This window comes from Diceros bicornis, chromosome 1 (assembly GCF_020826845.1).
Source record: "Diceros bicornis minor isolate mBicDic1 chromosome 1, mDicBic1.mat.cur, whole genome shotgun sequence".
Classification (NCBI taxonomy): Eukaryota; Metazoa; Chordata; class Mammalia; order Perissodactyla; family Rhinocerotidae; genus Diceros; species Diceros bicornis.
Window position 1 is genome coordinate 71,108,482 of NC_080740.1, and position 27,854 is coordinate 71,136,335.

Consider the following 27,854-nt stretch of genomic DNA (forward strand, 5'->3'; position numbering starts at 1 on the left):
AGAGTTGAATAGTTGCAACCGAGACCGTGTAGCCTGCAAAGTTTAAATTATTTATTACCTGGCCCGTTAGCGAGAAAGTTTGCCAACCCCTGCTCTAAAGCCTTGATCAGATTCCTGCGTGATCTTCGAAGCATGCTTTCTTCATTGGAGGTAGTGTTTAATTCCATCAAGAGCCCATTATGTCTAGTTGTTTCTCTTTTTGTAATATTATTAGTTAGGTCAACTCATTCATAAGGAGTTGCAAAATGGTGATACTCTGAGTCAACCCTTCTTCATTCCTTTTCATTGAATTTGTTGGAATGCTTCTGCAAAGAGCAGCTTCCTCTCATTTACTATTTGGTTGCCCGAGGCACAGTTCTTACAGGCAAGACAGAATAAAGTCTTAATTGTTTCCCTTTATTTTCTAGTTTTCAAAATAATGAGTTGATTTCCTAATGTCTTCCAAAGATGAGCACTGAGTATTTTTGTTTGTTTTTAAAGTATCATTATGAACTCATGGATTTAAATATATTTGATGTCTTTCAACTTATTGCAGTTTTCTCTCTTTTTTTTTCTTTTGGTATTATTTTAATTGACGTGCAAGCAAAAAGTTTGAGGTTCCCTATGGTAGACCATGAAAGACCAATGTGTACATACTCCACCACTCATGTTGGTACAAGCTTAGCTGACATGCTTTTGCTCAGTTGGGGCACTTCTGTAGCCGACATTAGATTTCCCAGAAATCTAGTCCAGGTAGCTCTGCATCAAGCCCAGGCTAATTCCTGTGCACAGTCATTCCCCTAACATGAGTGGGAAAAAATGTCAGACCTGCAGTTCCCTCCTGGCAGGTTTTCAATTTTTTTTTTTATTGAGGTCATATTGGTTTATAACATTGTGTAATTTCAGGTGTACATTATTATATCTCAGTTTCTGTATAGACTGCATTGTGCTCACCACCAATAGTCTAGTTTTTATCCATCACCATACATATGTGCCCCTTTACCCCTTTCGCCCACTCCCCAACCCCCTTCCCTTCTGGTAACCACTAATCTGTTCTCTTTGTCCATGTGTTTGTTTATCTTCCACATATGAGTGAAATCATATGGTGTTTGTCTTTCTCTGTCTGGCTTATTTCACTTAACATCATACCGTCAAGGTACATCCACGTTGTTGCAAATGGGACAATTTTGTCTTTTTTTTATGGCTGAGTAGTATTCCATTGTATATATACACATCACATCTTCTTTATCCCGTCGTCAGTTGATGGGTGCTTGGGTTGCTTCCACATCTTAGCTATTGTGAATAATGCTGCAATGAACATAGGGATGCATAGATCTCTTTGTATTATTGATTTCAAGTTCTTTGGATGAATACCCAGTAGTGGGATAGCTGGATCGTATGGTATTTCTATTTTTAATTTTTTGAGAAATCTCCATACTGTTTTCCATAGTGGTGCAGTTATTTTCTTTACTGATGCTCAAATTGTCCTGACTTCGGCCAAGGGGCATCTCTTTGGATTGTATCCTGAGTCCCTTTGCCACGACTCTAGCTTCCTTGATTTGTGGCATTAAAGATAGCCTGAGTACATGTACATTTTCTTCCCTGAGGCTAGAATCAGCTACTTGTTTTTTTGAGGAGCCATGGTTCCTTTAAGTGGGAAATAGTATTTAGAGACTACAGTCTGGACACTGAAGGTGCTCACTAAAGTGTTGGTCATTGTTTCTTGACCTGAAAATAGTCATCAGAGCTAGGGAACATGGTGTGTGTTTGTTTCCAGACCAGCTAAATCAAAAATTCATACTGCAACGTCTGATTCAGTTCCACGATTATAAGGTTTTTACTTAACCTCTTTTATCTTTCATTTGTATCTCCTTTTTCTCACACCAAAAGTCCTGGTTCTCAACACCACCAACATGGTAACCATTTGCTTTATCCCACACTACCGCTCAAACTGTCTCCAAATAACAGTCCCAATGCTGCCACTAACAATATGATGCCTGAAAACAGGTGGCTCTTTTTAAAAACCAGAGTAAAAATTTCTGAAAATGAAAATGGAAGGGAAATCAGCAGGAAGGGTCTGTGCTGACCCCATGTGACTGTGTGGCAGTTTGCATTACTGCTGGAATTTTTAATACTACGTTCTGTTGGTCCAGATTTGGTCCTTCAGTGTAGTAAACTCTTAAAATCGTAGTCCTTGCCCTCTGGGAATTTACACACGTCTACAGAGTGGAAGAAGCATGAGGTTATAGCAGTATAGGCTTGTGGAATGCTTGTTGGGTTGGTAACTCAAGTATGCTAGTGAGCTCCAGGCTTCAGTTTCTCCCCCTAATACATGAGGATAAAGAATGGAAGGAGAGATTTGCAAGAGGGGATCTTGGGCAAGTCAAGTCATCTCTCTGAATCATTTCCTTATCTATTAAAAAAGGGCTGTGAGGATTGGACTATACTCTAGCCATAACAGCTTTCGTTCTGTTCTCTAAACACACCTGCCTCAGGGCCTTTGCACCTGCAGTTCCCAGTTCCTGGAACACTCTTGCTCCAGCTCTTCCAATGACTGGTTCCTTGTCATGACTCAAGTCTCAGCTTCAACATCACCACCTCAGAGAGGGCCTCACTGACCACATAATCTGAAGTAGCCACTGCCCCATTACTTTATTATATCAGCCTGTTTCATTTCTTCATGGTATTATTACCTATCTAATTGGTTTACTTGTTTATGTCTATCTCCCCTCTCTCTAGAATGCAAACGCAATAAGAATAGGGTCCTTGACTTTCTTGTTCACTGATGTACCCCTAGGACCTAAAACAGGCCTAGCACTGAATAGTTGCTGAATAACAATGCCTGTTGAATGAATGAATGCCTGATAAAGGAACGGATGGACTAGATAATCTCCAAAGTCCTTTTCAGGTCTAAGTCCAAGATACACTCAATATAGTCATGCACTACATAATAATGTTTTGGTCAACGACAGACCATGTATACTACAATGGCCCCATAAGATTAGTACCAAACAGCCTAGGTGTGTAGTAGGCTATACCATCTGGGTTTGTATAAGTACATTCTATGACGTTCACACAATGAGGAAATTGCCTACAGACACATTTCTCAGAATGTATCCCCTGTGTTAAGCTATGCGTGACTGTAGTGAGTGCAGACTCACATACAAGAATGACTGCACCATTTAACAGATGTGGAAACTGAGGCAATGAGTGACTTGCCAGAGGCTTCACAGAGAGGGAGGCGGGTGGTCCAGTAGCACTGTAAGGGAAGTCAAAAGCAGGAGTCTCGGGTTTGGGCCCTCACACCCTCCTACTCTGTCTGCCTTCCTTCTGAGAGCTATGTGAGCTGGACAAGCTGTTTCACCCCTCCAAGGACAGTTTCTCCAGTCAAAGAGAAGACGCACTAATACCTCTGGTCTGAGGTTGCTGTGAGATAATGCAGCTTTGTGAACTGAACAGCGCTAGGCACTTTGCAGAATGTTTTGCCCTTTCTTTACTCCCAGCTCACCTCCAGGGTTGGGGGCAGGGGTGAGGACGGAAGCGCAGGCCCGGGGCTGTGGAGGAGGGGAGAGTCAGCTGGTTGCCACGGTGTGTTTACTCACCTGAGTCCCCTGCCTGGCCCTAGCCTAGCAGCTCTCACCTGCTCAGGTAAAGAGGTAGGGGGAGCCTTGCTCAGCCAATGAACTGCAGTCATTCTCTTAAAGGCACCCAGCGGCTGGCAGGAAAACCAGCCAGGAGACCCGGAGAGCTCCCGAGTGGGTGCCCGGAGGCAGCTGTGCAAGCTAGATGTAAGTAAGCCCTCCAGGGCCACACCTTGACCTGGGGCCTGGTCACTCTGTGTCCTGGAGGGTGCTTTCTTCAGAGAGGCCTCCTTCACCTTTCTCAGAGCCAGCTGTCCAGGAGGCTCCCATGCCTCGCTGCCCTGGCAGACACCCAGGGAGGAAAGGCAGCGTGGCCTTGGCAGCTGCCCGCCAGGAAGGAGTCCACAGGTGCCAGGGAGAAGCCATTTCCCTGTCCTGACCCCCTTCAGCAACCCCGGTGAGTCCTGACACTCTGGGCTTCTTGAACCTCAGCACAGCAGGGTGGTGGGAAGATGCCTCCCCTAAGGGGCAGAAACCTTGGGTGCTGGTTCCAGCCCTGCTGTGTGACATTGAGCTAGTCCCTCTAGCTCTCTGAGCCTCATGTTCCCCATCTGGGAAAATGAGGAGCTCAAACTTCCACATCAGCTTTCCCCTTTTTATTATTTTCCGCTGTCACCCTCCTTGTTTTGAAAGATTTTTGTCTGCCAAGCTGTACCTGTTGCATAATAAGTTGTTAATCGGTTTTTCCACGTCTGTGTTAATTGGGACCCTACGATCGCCAATTCGTGTTTTCTGGTCAGCAAGAGCAAACCATGGCGTTACCACTGAGCTGATGTAAGTTTAACCAAAAGCAAAGAAATGTGGTGTTTTAGTCTGTCTGTGAGAGCTTATCTAGAGTCAATATTTGATTTTCATTTGGCCTTTTGAAATACAAGAAATAGGCCACTTGTGAGTAATTTGCAGAGAATGGGGGCCGTAGGTGGGAGCCCCTAGATCTCGCTTGCATGGTTTATGAAGGCACCAGGCAGAAATACTGCCTTCACACCCCAAGCCCGGCTTTGGTCTCTACGATACATGGGATGCGTTCTTGAAAGTGGGATCCTTTGGCCTGAAAACTTCCTATATGGGGCTGGACTGCTCCTAGGAGTTCCCACACTGGGTTCATGCCCCTCTGACTGAGGTGGGAATCCTGGATGGGGGAGCCAAGGTTTCCCTCAGGCCTCTGCTAGGGGGTGGCAGGGGTGGGGGTGGGGGTGGTGAAGAGTGGGTGGTGGTAGGTGTGAGCGCAGGGCCTGGAGGCAGGAGTATACGGTCGACCAGCTTGTGCTGGGAATCAGAAGATAGGACTAATCGGCACTGACTAGCTCTGTGACTACAGGCAAGTTCACTACCTCTTTTAACCTCAGTTTTCCCAGCTGTAAAATGGGGATTGTAATCTTGGCTATGCTTGCCTACCAGGATTATCCTTAGGCCCAATAAAATAGTGTATTTCATGGAAGCTTAGAGTCCACAAGTTTTAAAATGCATTCCAAATTCAAAGATTGAAAGAAAACATAAACATGCATTTTAGAATCAATGAATGTTTTATAAAATGTGACCTCTGTGATAAAGAATTATCTAGATTATGATGGAATTGTGGCTGCTTGTTAAGTTCTTTTACTTTTTTAAAATACCATTTATTGGGACTTTTTGCAATGTAGACTCATAAAAACAAAAAGCAAGAGAAAACAGCTCACTGAGTCATGGTATTTTCTGATGATCTTGGAACCGAAACTCAGGCCTAGAATGTGGCACTCGTGCATGAGGCAGTATATGTGGTTAGAGCGGGCACTTTGGAGTCGGACCATCTTGGGTTCAAATACAGGCTGTAAGACCTACTGGTGACTTTGGGTGTAAGTCACTTTTCTATGTCTCACTCTCTTCTAGACTCTGAAATGTGGTGGGGGGGGTCTGTGAAACGTGCTGACTAAGTGGTAGCCCATGTTGTCGTTAAGTTGGAGTTCGGCTTAGAACAGGGCCTCAGAACCCACATATGTGCTCCGCTAGAGATTCCCGGATCCGGAGGCTTCTGATCCTTGGAGACTCGAGTGGGCTGAATTAGCTGATTCAGGGCATGACGCCCGGGTCAGTTTCCCCATCTGTGAAATGGGGTCTCTCACACCCCTGCCACCATCTGGGGCCGCAAGAGGCTCTTGGGAGGCGCTGGATGAGCAAGTGCTTGGGAACCAGTCCATTTGCTGAGGGCAGGGGCTGTTGCTACTCCTTGCTTCAGGGGCCAGTCAAGGTACAGCCCCTTCCATTCAGCCATTTGAGCTTCCTCGCCCTGTTCTCCCCTCTCCTGCAGCTCCCTGCTGAGCAAATCAATCTCAGGGAATGCTGGTTCAAGGGTCATGATGGTGCCCCACCTCCTCCCAGCAAGGCTGTGGGAGAATGCGGTGGAGGGAGAGCTAGAACAGAAGTTTCCCAGGAACAGGATGGGTAGCCGCTCTCGTCCAGGCTTTGGGCAGATGGCACATGAGAGTGTGTATGTACGTGCATGTGTGTGCACATGAGCTAAGGAAATGCAAGTTGAAAAATTCTAAGGCTGTGAAGGCCCCCCTGTTAGCCAGCCCCCTGCTCTGGCCAGGCTTCTCTTCTAACCAACACTAGAAGGTTGCAGCTGCAGCCCAGGGAAGCTTCCTGAACGTCTTTCCTTGGTAACCAGCCCTGGCATCTCAAAATACTCCCAAGGGTGAATGCAGGGTGTGTGAGCATGTTTGAGGGCCTTGGATATCTGAGTTAGGGTGTCCATGGACACTGAGCACCCAAACCTTGCAGAAAAGTAAGTTTGAGGTGGATGGACTGGGGTGCAGTGGGGGTTGGGGGTTCCTCCAGTCACTACGAAGCTTAGAGGCACTTTGTGGAGGAGCTACATTTATTGAGCACCTACTGTGATCTAATGATTTTGCTGGGGGTTTTCAGTTCATTACCTCATTTAATCCTCACAGTAGCCCATTTTATTATTCCCATTTTACAGATGAGAGCACTGAGGCTCAGAGAGGCTACAAGTCTTGAATAAGATTGCTCAGCTAACAAATGGCAGAACTCTGATTAGAATCTTTGTACATCTAAACCCAGAGCCTGAGCTCTTACCCCTTCCACCAGAAGTTGCAAATTAGACCAAATACCAAAGTCCCCAGAGGCATTTTGTTTGGTCTACACAGTGTTTTGTGTGTTTTTTTTAACATTTTAAAAATTTAGATGACAACCTTTGAAAATGGGGCTATTTAATACAAAAATCTAGATTCTGACTTCTCTTTAAAAATCAGAAGGAAGATGTAGCACTATCGGTCTGCATTCTCATATGCCAACAATCAGCTTGAACTAATTATCAGCTGCTGTCTTTAACAGGGCATGTGACCTCTAGTTTGCCACGGTCCCCAGCACTCCCTACTACCCACCCAACTCACTTTGTTTTTTTTTTCTGGGAAAGATTAACCCTGAGCTAACATCTGCTGCCAATCTTCCTCTCTCTGTCCCTTTTTTTTCCCCTGCCCTAAAGCCCCAGTACATAGTTGTATATTCTAATTGTAAGTTCTTCTAGTTCTACGTGAGCCACCACCACAGCATGGCTACTGACAGACAAGTGGTGTGGTTCCGTGCCCAGGAACTGAACCCACTCCACTGAAGCGGAACATGCCAAACTTTAACCACTAGGCCATCAGGGCTGGCTCCCACTTTCTTGTTTATGATACCAGCCCAGCCCTGCAAGCCTATGGAGACCTGGGCCCTAGTCCTAGCACTTGAACTGGCTATGACTTTAAGTAAATTATGGCACCTGTCTATGGCACCAGGTTAGCTGTAACCTGGGCTAGTTAACACTCTGAAATAACTTCTTAAGTGGCTTTCTATGCTGCTGAGGGGAGAAACCACAAGTCACCAATGTGTCCACATGTTGGCCGCCTGGCTGTGTGTGATCTGAGTCTGTGTAAATTACATCAGGAGTGGCCAGTGTTGTTTACTCTTTGTCATCATCATTCCACTGCACTGCATGTCTGATGTTCCTCGTGACATGAGACATTTGGGGACAGGTAGGGCCTGGACAGTCCTGGAGTGATGCCCATTTCCAACACTTTGGTCAAAGAGTCTGACATCCATGCGCCTGTGTTCATCTGTTCCAGGAAGCCTGATTCAGATTTCGGCATCTGAGTGTCCTATTCTGACCCCATTTTTGCTATTGGGTGCATGAGAGAAAATCTACAGCCCAGCTGAGAATGTTCTCTCTTTCTCTGTTACACACACACACACACATACACATCTATGGGTCAGAAATAGCTATGCTTTATAGGTCATCTATCAAGAGTCTTACTTGGGTTTCTGAGGTCAGATCTTTAGAGCCATGGACTGGTAGAGATGGAAATGCGTAGATCATCTCGTCCAATAATAGCAAATACATTTCATTTCATTTGCTGATTTCAGTCCATTGGAAGAGTGTTGAAAAGGCTTCTGAAGCTACACAGGGGCACAGAATGATCAAACACTGAGATCTGTCAACAATTTCTACTGTGGGCACGGCACGGGTTGTAGCAGTACTTACGCCAGGAATTACACAGATATGAAAACTGGCCTGGGAAGGGGAGATGACTTGCCCAAAGTCACTCAGCAAGGCAAGGCAGAGTCAGATCCAGAAGCAGGGTCTCTCTCGACCTTGAAGCCACTGTTGCTTCTACTATATTGGCTCAGAGAAGAAAACTGACACTGCGAGGGGAAATGAGAAGCAAGACTAGGACCCAGGAGTCCTGCACCCCCAAGAAGCCTGGCTGGGGTGGGGGTTAAGGAATTCGGTTCTGTCCCACTAGACTGAGCCCTGCCAGCCTGGCCTGTTGGCTCCTGCTCCACTTCTCCGAATCCCTTTGCTCCTGCCCCAGTTTCCTGTCTCATTTTCCTCGGGCTCAGAGAGTATACATTGGAGCATGTGGCCTCCAGGGATGCCAGGCCCTACATACCCTCTTTTGGCTGGCTTCAACAAACACACCAGCCCCCTCTGTTCTGGAAGAGAAGTCCTAGGACAGGGGTTCTTAACCTTATTGATGCCATGGACTCCTCTGGCAATCTGGTAAAGCCTATGGACCCCTTCTCAGAATGTTTTTAAATGCATAAAACAAAATACATAGGACTACAAAGGAAACCAATCAAAGTAAAATACAGTTATCAAGATATTTAAAAAAATTTTTATGATATAATAATATGTACTTCTTTATCAATACATTAAAAATGAAATCTGGCAGCTGATATAATAACTATAATCTGATTTCTTTTGGTGACACAGTCACAGGAGCTGTCAATATTACTGTGGTCACTGCCTACATTAGTAATGCAACAAAGCATTTAACTTGAGTTAGAGGTTAGTGAAAATAAAGATAGAATTTTTTCCATCCAAGTTCAGAGACACCCTAAATTTTCTCTGTGGACCCAGGCTGAGAATCTTTCACTCTAGGATGTTCAGGAAGGAGTCGGCCAGTCCAGTGGTTTGCAAACTGTGGGCCATGGAACCCCGGGGTTTCTGGAGTGTTATGGAGGCTGCCAAATGGTAGAGGCATGCAGGATAAGTGTCCAGCCAGATAGCCTCTGAATCCAGCACCTCTGCCTCAGCCTGAGTAGGTTCTTTTTTCAGTTCATTTTGGTGGTTCATATAAGATTCCTTTGTAAAAAAGGGTTCACCTGTTTGTGTCTGAATGGCAAAGCCAAGGCCGAGAGCAGTGAAGGGTTGCTGGAGGCACACTGCTGTTTGGTGGCAGGGTTGCCTGTGGCTTCCCGGAGGCAGCAGGGGCAGGGGTTGGCAGGGGGTGGAGGAGTGAGGGGCTGGGAGATGGGGAGCAGCGGCCAAGAGTCAGGAGACCTGAATTCAAGGTCCTAGTTCTGCCACTACTACAAGTTTCTCATCTGTAATACAGAGGCAATGATACATGGGTGTTGAGAGGACTAAATGAGAGAAAGTTTTAAGAAATAAATATAAAGAACTATTGAAGAGATATTAATGTATTTGTCTTTACACCTGAGACTGTTTTCTCAGCTCTCTCTTGGGGTCTTTCTCTCCATACAAACAAACCAGTATTCCCTCTATCCCATGACATATAATCCCAGTCGCCCAGCACAGGGATGCAGTCACATTTGTGGTTGAACAGCCAATCGATCAGTCACCCATTCTGCCAGTTGACCTCCTAAAGACCTCCTCTTTGCTGTCCCTACTGACACGTTGTTATCTCTGGCCTGCGTTTCTCTAACAGTCCCCCGTCTCTCTCTCTGCTCCAGTCTGCCTTCCATGGAGCCCAAACACGTTCTGACCATGTCCTTCTTCTGCTTCAAGGCCCGTGGTGTCTCCTCACTGCACACAAGGCCAAGTCCAGCCTCCAGAGCACGGCAACCCAGGACCGGCCTCCAGCCTCCCTACACCCGCCCTGTCCCCAGCATCCCTACCTCCTCTTGCAGGGAGGCTGCTGCGCTCCTGTTGCTGGAGTCTTCTCTTCCTTCTGCATGAGCCCAAACAATAGTGCAAGACCTGGGAGCTGTGGGAAGAAGGGATGATTCAGGAAACTAGGAAAGCATCTCTCCCAGACGCTGTCGTGGTGGGCAGGGGGAAGCTGAACGTGCAGAGGACTCAGAGGAGCTCTGTTGACGGGGGCAGGGGACAGGTATGGCTCTGCCCTCTGTCTGTGCCAGACAGGTTATTTTCTGGAGAGAGCTGGGAGCACCTGCGCAGTCGGAGAGAGTCTACCATTTGCTATGCTTATTCGAACCAGAGACAGGAGCCAGGTCCCTAGGAACAGAAGACTGCCGAGCGATGAGGAAGTCATAGAATCTCTGATTCTTAGACTATCAGAGCTAGAAGGGACCATGTGGATCTTTCCTCTAGTATAACTCCTTTCTGCTTCAGACAGAAAAGTAAAGCCCAGAAAAGGGGAATGACTTGCCCAAGGTCACCCGAGTTTGAGGCAGAGCCTGGACAGGAGCCAACATCTGATTTTCTTGCCAATCTCGGTGTTCTGGGCTCTGGCCTCTGGACTCCCACCGGGAGACTGAGTAGCTGGTTCAGGACTGATTTACCAACAATGGGTTAATGTGTCACTTCTGGGCAATGCAATGCTGGCTCTTACCAGAGGTTGTCAACACCTACACCCATAGGTCCCCAGCTGGGGGACAGTGACAGGTTATAAGTGGCTGAGATATAGAGCCCTCAAGTGTCAAGTGGCCAGGTGGAGCCTGAGGCAGCCAGAGCCCCCAACTCTGATGGGACAGTCACCTGCAGGCCTCAAACAGCCTCATTAGTTTAGCCCTGGGGGGCATCCATGTGTTATCGTATACTGTGATGGAAAAAGTGGGGAAGCACTGCCTTAACCCCAAAGCACAAGTAATTTTAGGGGTGGTGTGGGCAAAGGTGGGGAGAGAGAGAGTCTGAAGACACAGGTTCTAGTTCAAACTGTACTGTTTCCTTCTGACTTGTATATTCTAGGGGGAAAATAACAGGAGAAAAAAATAAGAGGTACTATTCATTGAGCCTCGTTTAATCTTTCATACAGCTCTATAAGTAGGTACTATTATCAACTCCATTATACAGACGAGGAAATTGAGTCAGGGAAATTAAGGGACTTAGCCAAGATCCCAGAACTGGGAAGTGGTGGAGCTAGGATTAGAACCCAAATCTGTCTTTCTCTGGATTCTGTGCTCTTAACTACTCTGCCATGTGGACTTGTTTGGGGACTAATGGGAGAGAAAGATTTGGGGTCTTTCAGCCCTGCTCTCCTGACATCAGAGCTGCTGATTCTCCATCCACCCCAGACTACAGGGAGGCCTTCAGCAGGAGGGAAGCAGGCAGACCCCTAAGAAGTAAGGACTACCCTCTACCTTTGCCTTCATGGGTATGAGATAATCAGCAGGACTTAGGCTGGGTATTTTGCATAAAGAGAACCATGATCCTCCATGAGTAGAGCCCCAGCCCTCGGGGAGGGAAGGTGGTGAGATAACATTGGTTGCTGCACTAGCTCTGAAACTCATAGAAATAAGGCACCTTGTTCACCTTGCTGATGCTCCCTTAAATAATAACTCCTATTTACAGATCCAGTGACTCTGCCAAGTACTCTATACACATTGGCTCACTTTAGTCTTCACAACAGCACTGTCTTGAGTAGCTCCTATTATTATCATCTCCACTTTACCAGGTGAGGAATCTAAAGCTGCAAGAATTCATGTAAACTGTCCAAGGCCACACAGTTAGTAAGTGGCGGAACTGGGATTTAAACTCAGGTCTCCTTGACACTTGACCGTTCTATTATAGTGTAATCTAGCAGAGTGGGGAAAGGCACTGTTCTGGTTCTCGATTCAAGGCCCAGATAGGTCACTAACTTCTTAGTGGGCCTTAGTCAGGAACCTTTGGGAAAGTCTCTGGGTCCAATATCGAGGACTATAGAAAGGTAATTCCTTCTCTGCCTATGGTTTAAGGTTAGGAAAGTGAAAGCAATTTACAAACTGTTATCCATTTATTCAAATGGTATCTATTAAGAACTTAAAGCAAGGGAGGCCCTGGCACTACAGAGAGGAATAAGGCATGGTTCCTGCCCACTGAAAAATATAACATAAATGTTAGGTACGCAAGGGTCTTTTACTTTCAATAATTATGGACTGACTTGTTGAAGAACAGCCCTCCCACTGAGAATTGTTAAAAGAGCTGAACAAAATAAATTTGTGTGTGTGTGTGTGTATGCGTGTGTGTGTGTGTGTGTATGTGTATTTGAAGGCATTAGAGAACTACCAAAGCAAAAAGGGCCTGAGGGGCCAAGATTCCAGAGATAAGGGAAATGCAGAGGGGTAAGCCCCACATTCAGCTGCCACTTTACCCTTCAGGCATATGCTGTTTCTCAAGAGATGGAGAAGAAGCTGGGCAGAGCATCTGGAGGTGTATGAAGCTGGAGTATAAACATTGGATTTCAGGGTCCACCAAAGAGGAGTGGCCCTGGTAACTCCAGGCTTTCAAATGGAACCCCCAAAGGGCAGTACCCTACAAGTAGAGGTGAATTAGAAATAGACCAGCCCCAACAAAACTGAAGACTAACATCTAATTGATTCAATCCCTTACAGGATTTAGGCTTAAATGCCTGCTAGAAGAAAAAGTAAAAATCTCTCGGAAAGAAGATTATACCTTTCAGGACCTCAAATTTTCCTATAATTTTTTCATACACAATATCTGGCATTCAATCAAAACTTACCTGATGTCTCAGTAGACAAAACCAAATGGCTGAAAACCAAGAGAAAAAATAGGCAATAGAAATAGGCCCACAGAAGATCCAGATATTGGCACTATATGACATGGATTTTAAAAGATATGTGATTAATATATTCAAGAAATCATATGAGAAGATGGAGAGTTTCAGCAGAGAACTAGAATCTATTAAGGAGAATCAAATGAGAATTCTAAGCCTGAGCCTCTAAGCCTCAAGAGGCCTTGCATTTTCAGCACTCACACTTTTGGAACCCAGCTGCCACGTAAAAAAAATTGAGCCTATTCTGCTGGAGACATATGGAGAGAGAGGCACAGCCAACAGGGAGCACCAACCACCTGACAGATGAGTAAGGCAAGGATCTGCCTGGGTCCAACCAGGAGCGAGAAACCACACAGTACTTTGAACACGGAAATTTTAATATAAAGAATTATTTATTATAACACGGGGTTGGAGTAAAAGGGGCTGATTAATAAGAAGTAAAGAGAACTCTAAAGAATATACGAGTAGTAGATATAACGAGCAGCCACTATTCCTAGAGCTGACATAGAGTACCCAAGGAAGAGCCCCCAGGGCTGAGATCCAGATCTCATTGGAGAAAACATGGCCCACTAAATGGCAGAGAAGTTGCCATGGTACCATGCCAGGCCAGTGGACTTCATAGAAATCATCCTCTGAAAGATGCTGGAAATGTGCCTTCTTAGGTACCAGAAAAGCGATTCATAGGGAAATATCTCACCAGAGATACTGTGCTAACAAAATCACTTCATAGGGATTCCTGGGGAAGCTGCTGGCTTCCAGGTGTTTCTGGCTGCTGTGCACTGCAGGAGCCTGATGCTGGAGAATCCATTCACTGCAGGAGCCAGGCACGGGGGAACCACACCCACTGCAGGAGGCTAGTATGCTGGCACACCAAAACCAAGAGGCAAAACCTGTGTTTTACTGTCTCTCCAGCTCCCTTTACTGACAAACCTGAGTATCCTGCCAGCTGGCAAAGGAAAAGGATATTTAAAGGGCCCATATCCATTTACCTAGGGCAGGCAAAAAGGGTAAACAGCACAGGCGACCTTGGACTATCCAGCCCCGGTCAATCTCCATGACTACAACGGCATGAGTGACCTTAGATGAGACTAGCAGCACTATCTAGCTGAGCTCAGCCCAAATTGCCAACTCTCAGAATTATGAGCGAATAAATGTCACTGTTTTTAAGCCCTAAGTTTTGGGTGGTTTGTTTACACAAAATATTGTAATACCAATGTTGCAAGCAAGCTGGATTGTATTCCATTTCCCACTCTTCAGACTTTCTTTGTTTATGCTGTTCCCTCTGCCCAAAGTGACATTCTTGGCCCTCTCTGCCTGATGGATGTATTTTCCTGCAACTACTTAATTAATTAGTGTTTTACTGACCTATGGCACATGTGTAGAAAAGTACACAAGTCATAAATGTACAGCTTGATACATTTTCACCAAGTGCTTATGCTGTGTAATCTACAGTCAGATGCTTCCCCCTCCCCCTACCCCATGCTCCTTTCCAGTCACTACCCAAGGCCCCATGGGTAAGCACTGTCCTGAGTTCTTATACCATGGTTAGTTTTGCCTGGTTTTGTACTTTACATCAATGGATCATACAGTATGTTCTCTTTTGTATCTGGCTTCTTTTGCTCAACATTTTATTTGTGCGATTCATCCCCATTGCTATGTGTAGCTATAGTTTATTTTCATCGCTGTATAGCTTTCAATTTTGTGAGTATACCACAATTTATTTATCCATTCTGTTGATGGATATTCAGGTTGTTTCCAGTTTGGGGCTGTTATGAAAAGTGCTGCTTGCATACGCCTTTTGGTGAACATGTGTATGTATGCGTTCCTGTTGGTTATTCTCAGGAGTAGAATTACTGGGTTACGGAGCACTTTTATAGTATATTAAAACTTTTTAAAAATCAAAATATAAAATGATATGCATAAATTAACAACAGCCATGTGAAAGGAGGAAAAAAACCAAACACCTATGCATGGAGTAAAAAAATATTGCAAGAGAAAAATCAAACAAAATGTTGACATGCTTTATGAGGGAGATAGGAGTGATTTTTCCTTTTGATATTCTGTCTTTCCCAATAATTGTGTAAGGATCATATATTACTTTTATAATCAAAAGAAACATTTAAGCCTATTGTTCTCCAAAATCTTGCTCAAATGCCACCTCCTTCCAAGTAGCCTTACCATCGCCAGGTCACCATAGCCAGCCAACGTCTGTCTTCATTTTTACACTGGCTAGGGCAAAGACACACTGCAGCGGGAGCATAGTACGTCGCCTAGAGAAGGTGCTCTCAAAACGTCTGGTCCTGTCCTGCAGTCAGAAATTTCAGCGGCAGCTCACATTTCTCAAAAGAGCACTCCAACTAGCCAGTAAGAGAGGCAGGAATATGAACCCAGATTACTGTCTCCATTTTCAACTTGAAAACACCTGATATTGAAAGAGGTTAAGCAACAGGCCCATTGTCACTCAGCAAATCGTTGGTAGAGGCATTCTCAACAGCTCCTTCAAGAAACAGGAATCTGGTGCAATACATATCATCCACCAAGTATATCTTGAACAGAGCACAGAGGCAGAGGTGGAGACAAAGAAAAAAGCGAACGTTTGGAAACCTCAGCTTTGCATTACCGGCTGCGTCACTTTGAGCAAGTTAATTTACCTCTCTAAACTTCAGTCCCCTCTCTGTCACATTGGAGGATGAGACTGGACTAATTTCCGGGATGGCAAATAGGGTTCGACTCTGATCACGTGGCGGTGGCTACCTGAGGGTTACGTTGAGAAAAATTCTGAGGATGAGTCCAGGGTTAGTGGGGAGAGCACTGTGACTGATTAATAAGTTCTGCTGTGAGCGGGGGACTTGAAATTGGTGTTATGTTTATTACATATTGATTTGTCTTTCCTGGACAAATTGCTCTTCAAGGTCCTTTCCAGCCCTACATTTGGGGTTCCCAGGTTTAGATCTATTCCTGGGTCTGGTGGACATAACTATTCATCCCATCGGCAATCCTCTTAATTCCAAAAGGGAAGGGATTTTAATTATCTTCTAAAACTATAGATTCTGTCTCCAGCAATGTATGTGATATATATTTAAATAATCTGTAAGACTCTCAGAGATCCTTAGAGATGAAAATATCTAATTACATAATCATAATCATTCTTTTGAGGTAAATCATATTTTACAATAACCATATTCGATGGCCTTGCCTATCTGCACATTGCCGTCCCCTCTGGTTGAAGTTGGTGCTGGAAGGTGGGTGTGTGTCCTGGTTGGTTGTAGTGGGCAGTGAAGTTAGTATATAGATGAAGAGGGTGAATGTCCTGGGTACAGTCCCATGACCCCAGGCCACTAGAGTCCCCAGGATTGACTTATTCATTAGCTCTGCCTGTACCCACCTAGAATGTTATGTGGCTTGGGATTTCTGGAGGGAGATTGACCTTTGTCCTATCTTTGAAACAAATATGCTACAGCCATCAGGAGAGTGGTAGGGGTGCTATTTGAACAATTTAAGTAACATAAATTCTATGTTCGTGGCTGCTGAAGGGATCCACGAACAGGATGACAGGTAAGTATGTCATGTGAGTCTAGCAGAATAGCCAGGCTATCAATAACACAGGCTTTGGAATCAGACTGCTGTGAGTTTGAACATAGCTCTGACATTTTTAAATGAGTTTGCACCCATTACTCAACCTCTGTTTTCTCATCTGCAGAATAGGTTTAATAATAGTACCTACTTCAAAGGGTTATTGTATGAGATAATTCATGAAAAGGACGAGTGTCTGGCACAGGTTAAGCTTGCCCTACATAGGAAATATTATTATCTTAAAATTACTTATTAGCAGTGATTTCTTTTTCTTTTGTGTGTGCGTGTGTGTGTGTGTGTGAGGAAGATCAGCCCTGAGCTAACATCCATGCTAATCCTCCTCTTTTTGCTGAGGAAGACCGGCTCTGAGCTAACATCTATTGCCAATCCTCCTCCTTTTTTTTTCCCCCAAAGCCCCAGCAGATAGCTGTATGTCATAGTTGCACAACCTTCTAGTTGCTGTATGTGGGACGCGGCCTCAGCATGGCTGGAGAAGCGGTGCGTCGGTGTGCACCCGGGATCCGAACCCAGGCCGCCAGTAGCAGAGCACGCGCACTCAACCGCTAAGCCACGGGGCCGGCCCCAGCAGTGATTTCTAATTACAAATAAAATAAAACCTCAAAAATAAGAATTCAACGTATGTAAATTTTATAGACATCAACACAGGGGCTGAAATGGTGAAGTTTTTGTTGTTGTTTTAGTAAGTAACAAAATACTCCTTTAAAAAAGTTGGAAAATACAGATTGGCAAAAAGAACAAAATCAGTACTCAGAAATAACCACTGCTTATCTTTCGGTGTATGTCCTAATGATAATAATGTATATATATTAGAACAGAAAAGGACATTTGACAAAAATAGGATCATCCTGGACAGTCTGTTTTTCAAGGAGTGAAGGGAAGTCTACAGGAAAATGTATTGGTTTTTTTTTGTTTGTTCTTTTTTGTTGTTGTAATAAAAGACATCTAACATAAAATTTACCATTTTTAAGTGTGCAGTTCAGTAGTGTTAAGTATATTGATGTTGCTGTAAACTGAACTTTTTCATCTTGCAAATCTGAAGTTTTATACTCATTAAACAACTCCCCCTTTCCCCCTTCCTCCAGCCCCTGGCACCACCATCTACTTTCTGTTTCTATGAATTTGACTACTTTATATACCTCATATAAGTAGCATCATGCAGTATCTATTGTTTTATGACTGGCTTATTTGTCTTAGCATAATGTCCTCAAGGTTCATCCATGTTGTAGCATGTGGCAGAATTTCCTTCCTTTCTAAAGCTGAATAATATTCTATTGCGTGTATAGACCACATTTGTTTATGCATTCATCCATTGATGGACATCTGGGTTGTTTCTACCTCTTGGCTATTGTGAATATTGCTGCTGTGAACATGGGAGTGCTAATATCTCTTCAAGACCCTGCTTTCAATTCCTTTGGATATATACCCAGAAGTGGGATTGCTGGATCATATGGTAGTTCTATTTTTAATTTTTTGAGGAAGCGACATACTGTTTTCCATAGCAGTTGCACCATTTTACATTCCCACCAACAGTGTACAAGAGTTCCAATTTCTCCACACCCTTGCCAACACTTGTTCTTTTCTTTTCTTTCTTTTTTTCTTGTTTTTTTTTGATAGCAGCCAATCCTAACAGGTGTGAGGTGAACAAAGGTATTGTTTTAACACAGTTCTAGGGGGAGTGTTTAAAATCCTCAAAAGAACAAACACTTTTGATACCAAGAAGCATGGAATCTTCCTTTTTACATATAAATGACTAACAAACTGTTCTGAAAGTTATCAAATTTAATCTCAGTAAACATATTCTGCTTTGTGGATTAGCGTCCCCCCCACCACCATCACTCCAAATTTTGGGGTGTTTACTTACCAAAGGACAATTATTAGTAGGTCAACCCTTGGTACTTGCTGCTTCATTCTCAAAAAGCAAGCTAACTCCAAACGTCTCTGTCTTTGATCTCCTCCAGGTTTTTATCTCTTCTCCCTTCCCTGGTTCTCTTCTTGAATGAGGTGTTCTCCATTGTTCCAGCTTTCCGGCTCTGCTCTGACCTCCTTCCCCTCAGCCCTCCCCCTCAGAGGCCATGAAATTCCCCTGATTCACTCACATGCTGGGTCCCAGGAACTCGCAGATTCTTGTCTCCAGCTCCAGGCCCTCAGTTAACCTGTTCCAGGAACCTGCTCAGGGAGCTCTGTGTGTGTGTGTGTGTGTGTGTGTGTGTGGTGTGATACTACAAGCCGCCATTCTCTTAGCAGTCTTAGTTCCCACATGTGCAATATCCCCCTATTGTGGAGATACATTCTTTTTCTCATAAGCTGACCCCTACCCGCCAGCCAGCATCTAATCTGGACCCTCTGAAGAAACGGGGCTGTTACAACACCCGAAGAAACACTGTCTGAGAGACTATGCTGGCTCCAATGTGCTGCCTTCCTGAGAGCTTTTCCTGAGCCCTTTAGAATATACCTTATTTTTGTCCTAAATGCCGACCTTAGACGCTGACCCCCTCATGAAATAGGACTCTGCCATACCGTTTTATCATTTTTTAATTGAGTTAAACTTTAAACAATGTGCTGTACAGATTTTAAGTGTGCAGTTCAATGAGTTTTGACAAACGTAAACCCCTGTGAACTACAAGATTTTGATACACAATAGCTAATTTAGAGAAACTGCAAGATTCCATAGACCTGCTGGCAAGAGTATGGAGTCTGGACTCAAGAGACCCGGTTACCTAGTCAAGCCTCTGCCATTAACCAGCTGCATGATTTGGGCAAGTGCCGTCCCCTCTCTGGGCCCGGGTTTCTGGTCTGTACAATGAGAAGGGTAACTCCAGGAGCTCCTCCAGCTGTGGGTCCACACGACATGACAAGTACTGAGCAAAGGTCACACAAGACTTCCCGAAAGTATGCAGAGCTACTGTGTCCTGTGGACATTTGCAAAGCGAATGCACCTCACCTGGATCCTTCCAGTCAAACTCCCGAAGAGGAGAAACTGAAGAAATAATCAATAATTTTAACAATAAACAAAGATGGCAGAAATCAGCCAAACCAAGCCCTGCATCCTGTAGGAATGTACCAAATGCTTGTAAATAAACACTTCTCAAATTTGTTTATTCCGGTACATTAATGAAAGAAAATTCAGAAGGGATTAGCTTCAAATTCACTACAAGTACCAAAAACACAGTGCTTGCCAAATAGGTTGAGTTTAGCTGTTTTGCTGTTTGGAAGCTAATGTGCGTTGTTAAAAGAGGAAAGGGCTTCCTCAACAGAATAAGATGAATCCCTCACAATTTTGTAGCCTTTTCTCCTTTTTAAGGCCTCCTTGTCCGTTTCTCATTTGGTCTACACATCAGCTCTATGGCGGGAAGCGGGACAGGGGTCATTCTCTCTCCTTTTTTCAGGCGAGGGTCCTGAGGCCTGGAAAGATGACATGAATATTCTCAACTCCCAGTGAGCCCACCCCTCTGAATTCTCAGCCCTGTGTCTTTGGGCTGAGCCCCACTGTCTCTTTTGCAAACCAACCAGCTCACCTAGAGAACAGAGTCCAAGAAGATCTAAAAACAATAATAATAAGAACACTCATAGGTAGCAGCTAACAGTAACAGGCATTTACTGCCCTCCCACTAGGTATTAACTCTTGTAATTCTCCCAACAGCCCAACAAGGGTTCTCCCTGTTTTATGGAAAAGGAAATGGAGGCACAGAGAGCGTTCACAGCTTGCTCAAGCTCACACAGCAAGTAGGTTGCAGAGCTGGGATTCCACCCAGGCCCTTCGCTATATGCTGCTGATTAAAGAACTTCCTAAACAAAGCCGATCATTGGCGAGATGAGCAGCCCTGAGAGGCGGTTGAGGCCCCATTCTGCACACTTCAAATGAAGTCAAGGTGATGATGATCACTACCGAACAACGTTTAGAGGGCAGCTAGGCTTAAGACAGAGGTCCGGACCAAGCATCCTTGGTTCCTTCTAACCAGAGATTATAGGAGTTGGTGAAATCTCTCAAAGATTCCAGTCTTTCAGTTCAGAACAGTGACAAGTCCTCGCAGCCCCTGGGCTTCCAGACTGAACATCCTTTTGTAGCCCGTCCTGCCTGCTAACCATCCTCTCCTCGTGGGCACTGGATCAGTGAGCTGGGAGAACAGGTGGCTGTGCGTGGATCATCCTGGAAATCTGACAGTGTGGTCCTCAGCCCAGGGACTGGAAGGGAGGGACAGCAGAACGCTAAATTACAGGATGTGTGCTGTGTGATTAAATCAGTGCACAGTGTGCAGTGCTGTGGAGATGCAACACGCCAGGCTCACTCCCCAGCCTGAGGCCCAGATGTTAGTCACAGAACCACAGTCAGAGTGCCAAGTGCTCTCAGCAGCACCTCATCCAACCACTGCACTTCACATGTGGGGCTACAGAGGCCCAGAGAGGGGAAGCAAATTGCCAGAGGCTACACAGCATTTATTCAAGAAAATATTAAGTGCCTCCTGTGCCAAGCACTGTGCTTGGGACTGGGAATACTAAGGGTGAACAAAATAGCCACAAGTTCCAGTCTCACAGAGTTTATACATTAGTAGAGGAAATGGGCAAAAAGCAGGTAAACATGTAAAATCAGAGATTGTGATCTGTGCTACAAAGAACATGGAGTACTCCAGCCAAGTTGGTCAAGGGAGGTCTCTCTGAGAAGGGGCCATTTAAGCTGAGGCTTGAAGGAGGAAAAGTGTATGGTGTGTGTGTGTGTGTGTGTGTGTGTGTGTGTTGGGGGGATGTGTTCCAGGTGGTGGGAACTCTGTGCCCTAGAGCCCCCAGGCTGGGATGAGCTCCATGTGTTTGAGGAGCTGGCACATGACGAGGACAGGGGAGAGGAGCAGAGAGGGGACGTCGGAAGTGGATGGAGTCTGGAGCACAGGTCGTCCTGTGGGCGGAGGGGAGAGGAGGTCTGGAGTTTATTCTCCTTGCAACACGAAGTTATTGGAGGGTTTTTTGCAGGAGAGTGGCAGACCTGCTGTAACATTCCTGCTTTTCCCGGGTGATGGGCTCCCTGGGAGCCCTATCACCTTAGGGGCTTGTAGAAAACATACCAGGCAGTGCCACCCACACAAAACGAGCCCAGCTATTCCTTGTCTTTATCAGTGATCTCTGTGCACTTTACCCACATTAGGGAATTAGGCCACTAACATTATTTGATGTTCCCTCTTCCTACCATGTGTCACAGATCTAGAGACTCAAGTGCTGTGGGACTCCATGGGAATTGGCAAACCTCTCTGATCCAGTGCCTGTTGCTGGGACAGGCAGTCAGGCAGCCTCATCAGCTTGCCACAGCCTTTCCCCACTCCATTCCTGTTACCAGCACTCATCCTCTTTGCCACAGAGGTATGAAACGTTAAAAACTGTTATCAAGACTGCTAGGATGGGAAGAAACTTGCAGAACATGCAGACTCTTTTAAAAATGGGAAAACTGAAGTCCAGAGAAGAAGAGAGAATTTTCTATGTTCCATAGGAAGTAGCAGTAGAGCCAGAACTGGAAGGCAGACCTCTTCCTACATCCCGCCCATCTGGTATAGCCCCAGCAAAAGGGAGGCGCCTTGGCACACCTGAGTCAGTGTTTCTCAAAGGGGGTTCCACGGAATACCAGTCTCAGATTTGCCCTATATCACATGAGTTTGGGGAATGCTGCAATCACTACCTCCTTCTTAGAGATTCACCATGAATGGTAAAGGCCCTGAGACCTCCTACAGCAAAACACTCACTTAACATTGCTTAACCCAGTTTCCCCAAATGATTAGAGGATGCAATCCATCTTGATGGACTATCTATTCACATTCTGGGGAATACTCCTTGGGAAGTGCCACCCTGAGAACAAATCCCCTGTCCACAGCCCCTGCCATTATCTCATTATTATTCTTGCTATTGTTATCTTTGAAGGCAGAGGCCATTGCTCACACTTGGGCTCATGTGATCACGTCTCCCTCTAGGTGCCTCGCACAGTGCTGAGTCCTCAGGGATGATGACACAGATCAATTAATCAACAAACACTGACAATGCCTGTTGACTGGATCTTCTGGCCCTTTATCTGAGATAAAGGGTAGCTCCTGTCTTTCCTCTCCTCTCCTCACCAAGGAAGAGGCCTGGGGAAGCCTTGGCAGGGAAACTCGTCAACATCCCTGAAGGTCACCAAATGCTAAAGCAATCTGCCCTACTCCCTGCCCTTCCTTTGAATCTGGACAAATCCCACTCCCCAATGTTACATCCTAACTCAAGTACAGCCACCTCCAGGAAGGCTTCCCTGACTACCTCTTCCCTGTCCCTCTGGCCTGTGCTCCTCTCTGCCTCCCCTTTAGTCTCCTGAACTTGTCTGTATCATGTGTTTAGTGACTGACATGGCATCAGCCTGTGCAGGAATCTAAATGAGGGTAGTTGGCTGGGAGTAACAAACACCAGAGGAGGGGTGGGGCCTGGGGCTCACCAGAGGAGGGGTGTGCTGGGTCCATCTAATCACAGTTAAGTTCAATTAAAAAAAAATACTGTGTGGGCCAAATAAAACATGCCTGTGGGCTGAAATTGGCCAGAGGGCTGCCAGTTTGCAACAGCTAGAATATGATTTCGAGGGAGAAGGCATTATTGCATTTGGAATCTTTAGAAGTCCTGGACCTGCCACCAGTTAGCATTGAGACTCCTGATAAACACCTCATCTTTCTGAGCCTCAGTTTCCTCATCTATACATTAGGGTAACACTCGTTCTGTTTCCTTCGTGGGATTTGAAGAATGTTTCTCTTGACTCTATGCCAACAATCACTACCCACTTTATAATAAGAGTGGACATTTATTCAGCACTTACTGTTTGTCAGGCACTGTTCTAAACGCTTCACATGTATCAACTCACTTACTCTTCACAATAACCCTAAGAGGTAGGTGCTGTTATCATCTCGATTGTACAGATGAGAAAACCGAGGCAGAGAGGGACGAAGGAACTTGCCCAAGGTTACAGAGCTGGTGGGAGGCAGCACTGGGACTATAAAACCCTTTCACAAATACTGGTTCATTTAATGTTCTCAAAGGCTTAATGAATTTTATCACGCAAGTATTTCCCTTTCCTGTATTTTATAGATGGAAACACTGAAGCTCAGAGAAGTGAAGTAGCTTGCCTGATGTCACAAAGCTAGGAAGTGGGCAAATCTGAGCTTGAACCTAACTCTTTTGACCCCAAACCCTTTGCCCTTTTTTCTGCGCCATAGGTAAAGGACAGGCGAGTGGCCTGTGACGAGAACAGCGTGCTGGTGTAGGGAGTTTTGTTCCCCAGGACAGAGAACACGTCTCGCTCTTTATGTTTCCATCCCAGTCCCTAGGTCAGGGCCCTTCTGTCCTGGAGCTCAGTGCTTGTGGCTAGTTATGGTCACGTTGCCAGGAAAACTGCCTCCTGCCTTCACTGTGGCTGCTGATTTGCACTTGTCTCCATGAACTTGGATGTTTCTTGACCCTGGAATGTTTAAACGTGGTTACCTGTGTCTGTCTAAGTGGGGGCGGGTGGGGGGGAGTTGCATTCTGTGTGTGTGTTTTCTGTGTCTCTTGTGGTGTGGTATAGGGGTCTGGAACGGAAGGGGTGAGACCTAGGGTTCTGATCTTGATTCTGCTGCCCTGCCATCCTGGAGCAAGTCACTGAACTTCTGTGGGGCTCAGTTCTTTAGCTGTCAACTGGGGACAATCATGTCTGTCCTGGTTCCATGAAAGCCCTTTGGGAAATGCAGTGTAATACACATAGAAGGTGGGCTGCTGTGAGATGAGGCATACCATACGTGCTCAATAGATGACACTGTGACTGCAAGGAGGGGATTTGACATGATGTGGAGACATCGCTCATAATACAGAGTTAAGGGTGGGGAAAAAGCAAAAAATAAAACTGCTGAATGTGCAACAGGATCTCAATTATGTAAAATATACAGAGAAAAAAGACTAGAAGAAAATGCACCAAGATGTTGCCAGTGATTGCCTCTGGGTTGTGGGCTTATATGTAAGTTTTGCTTTGCTAGACTTAAAAAGTTTTTCTGTTTGCTAAAGTTAGCACACTTCGTTTTTATATTTTATCATTTAAAAGTATATATATATAATTTGTGTATATAAATTTATTATAATATATTATATACATTATTTATCATCTATTATATACATCACATATTATATACATATATAATATATAAAATATATCTTTTATAAATATAAATATATAAAATTTAGCACTTGACCCTTGACAGTGTTGCTCTAGTTACCAAAACATTGACGGGATCAGGTGTAATCCTGCATTCATTCATTCATTCATTCCTTTGTCAGGAAAACAGACTGAAGGCCTGCTGTGTACAAGGAATCAGTGATGATTACTACAGGGGACACTAAGAAGGATGGGGTACAGTCCCTGCCTTCAAGAAACACATTATAATCTAGATAGAAGATAAGGCATACCCATAAGTAACCACAACTGAGAGTAGAAAGAAAGTAAAAAATACTATACGCTTTAGGAATATTGCCATTAGGAGTTAAGAGTGGGGAGAAAACTACTCTAGCTGTGGAGATTAATCAAGATTTTGTGAAGAAGCTGTCACTTTGTGCTGAGCCTTTAAGGACAAGTAGAATTCTGGACAAGGGGAAATGGAAAGGCATTATTGGCAATCATAAAGTAATGAAAGGTAATATTTACTCAGCACATACTATGTACCAGGCATTGTGCTATTAAATTACATACATTATCTCATTTAAGGCTCACTGAAGCTCTCTGGAGATAAGTAGTATTACTATCCTCAATTTACAGATGGGGAAACGGAGGCTTAGAGAGAGGTTAAATGTTTGCCCAAAGTCACTAGATGGTTGAGCTGGGATTCACACTCAGGACGTCACTATGAACAGCTATGTCACAGGGAGAGAAATAACATGAGTTGAGGCAGGAAAACATGGGGTCAAGGGCAGATTAGACAGGGAGCTTCCTGAAGGCGAGGAAGATGTATGTCTTGCTCACCTCTCCATGTCCAGGGCCTGGGCAGTGCCTGGCACACTGTAAGTTGTTTAATAAATATCTATCAAATGTAAGAAACGGTGAGTGATCCACTGTTGCTGGAGTGTGGGCTGGAAGGCAGCAGGACAGGAAGGGGTGTGAATGTAGAGATTTTAAGCAGAGATAGGGCCCATCAAAGTCCATCAAAGAGTCAGAGAGCTGGCTCAGGCAATGCTGTAGGCTTCGGTAGGCTTTGTCGCAGGGAGGGGAACAATTGGTGGGGAAGCCCACTGTGAGACAGATTTGAGAAGTGCAGGAAGGCCAGGGAGGGTAGTGGGGCTAGGGGAAGAGGCTGCATACGTAGAATGGAGGAGGAAGAGGCTGCGATGGTGCCTGTCTAACTCAGAGTGGTGAATGTGTTAATTCTCTATCAGACCTTCTTCCTTGCAAATCCATCCTTCTCTTTTATCAACCCCCTGGGGCGGCTTGGGCTGCCTCTGAGCCTACTTCCTCATCTGTAAAATGGGGATAATCATGCTTACAGAAAAGGGTTGCCCTGGGACTTAACCAGGTATTATGAGGACAGTCAGTACCCTATCCTACTCCTTACCCCCAACCCCTTACACGTTAACTATTGTTTGCATCTACTTCACAAGAGGAGATGGAGGCTGAGCCTCCTCCCGTGAAGTGAAGGAAATTTCTTGGCATGTGCCAGAAGGCCCGAGAGTCATCAGGGTTTGGAAAAACACTCCCCAGCTGGCACTGTTTGTTTTGGCCAAGGCCCCTCCCTTGCTAACTCTGTCCACTCCTCCATGTCAGTATAAAGAGGCCTCACCACGCCCGGGAGCCCCTGATATCAGAGGAAGATAAGTGATACAGCCCACATTCTTCCAGAAACACAGTCCTTTGGAAAATCAAACTCAAAGAGGAATAAAACTGCACAACCAAGTGTGTTACACTTACCTTCCTAATAAGCACAGATAACTCAAGGGACCATCCCCCCCTTTTACCTATGCCCCCCAGAAAGAATAGTTTCATGGAGATTGTATCTTTCTTCACACTCATAAGTTAGGTGGGCAGGTATTATGCTTCCCATTTTGTGAATGATGAAATGGAAGCCCAAGAAGGAGGCTGCCCAAAGTCTTTCAGCAAAGCCAGAGATGGCACCCCCATTATAAACCAGGTCTCCTGGCTCTCTAGTTCCTTATTTGGCCTCCTCTGTCTCTCTTTAGGAAGTTGTGAGCACCAGGAGCAAACAAGCACATAATTAATTACAAATAGGTATTTGGACCCACATTATAATTTTTATTTTTTAAGTTTGATTTTCTCACTCTATGTGTCTTCGAGTTTTAAGCACATGATGTGTTGAAGCCCTGGGCACAGTGCAAGTTAGTCTGATCCTTGTCTCTTTTTGCCTAAAGCCTATCTTGTCTTACCTCTTTTTTTGGCCTGAGGTCACCTATGGCTTAATTACTTGGTCTCCCCAATTAGAGTTTACCTTTTGGAGAGACTGGATTCAACTTTTTTAGTATCTTCCCTAGGCCTGTGTATTTGATGGGTTCTCCATAAATACTTGTGGATATGGCAATGGAGGGAAGAGAGGTAGGCCTTACAGTATGGTGTGGTGGGTAAGAACAAGGTCTAGAGAGTTAGACTGCTCTGAAAAGGCCCACTCTGACAGTTAGGGGCTGCCTGTGACCCCAAGCACCCACCTCACTTTCTTTTCTGAACTTCAATTGCTTTCCTTTGTAATTCATGATAATAACAGCTCAGGGCCTAGCCTGGTACCTCGCACATGGCAGGGACTCAACAGATATTTGCGGAAAGAATTAATACCTATCTCATTGGGTTATTTTGAGGATTAAATGAGATAGTAAATGTCAAGTATTTCTCACAAAACCTAGCATATAGTAGCTACTCAATAAAAGTAGCTAAGCTTAACTATTTGGTCATTATTAATATTTAGAACTGAACACATGCATATGGAATGCCATAGTGGGTCAGGAATGAAACAAACCTGAATCCAAATCCAAGTTCCATTGTTTTATGTAGAAAAAGCAACTGGATTTGGGATCAGGAGATTCGAGTATGAGACCTGGCTCTGCCTTGAAGAAGCTGTGTGACCGTGATTAAGTAACTTCACTTCTCTGAACCTCACTGTCCTCATCTGCAAAACAAGGAGCTTGAATAATCATTAAGATTCCTTTTTCCAGCTCTAACAGCCTCAGGTCTTATGCAGGTCTCTTACCTTCTCTGGCCCCAGTTTGCCCATCTGTAAAATGGCACACTGGTGTTTAGGAGCCCCTCTCTGGGGCAGGGCAGGGCAGGACCAGGGTGTGCAGATCCCAGTGCTCCTCCAGCCTCCATCAGCAGGGCCTGGTGGTGCTTGTTCAGCTCAGACTGCTGGGTAGGGTGAACCAGTTACATGTCCACGCAGAGCCCTGGTCCCCTCAC

The 27,854-nt window shown here is 45.1% G+C and overlaps 1 protein-coding gene across 1 annotated transcript in view; it reads left to right on the top strand.

The window, feature by feature from the left end:
- Nucleotides 1-3,933: 3,933 nt before the first annotated feature.
- Nucleotides 3,934-27,854, top strand: part of LARP1 (La ribonucleoprotein 1, translational regulator) — an 81,998-nt gene continuing 58,077 nt past the window's right edge. Inside the window, exon 1 of the mRNA XM_058544678.1 lies at nt 3,934-4,017. The gene's annotated coding sequence lies outside the window, so the exon portion shown is untranslated. The remainder of the gene's footprint in view (nt 4,018-27,854) is intronic.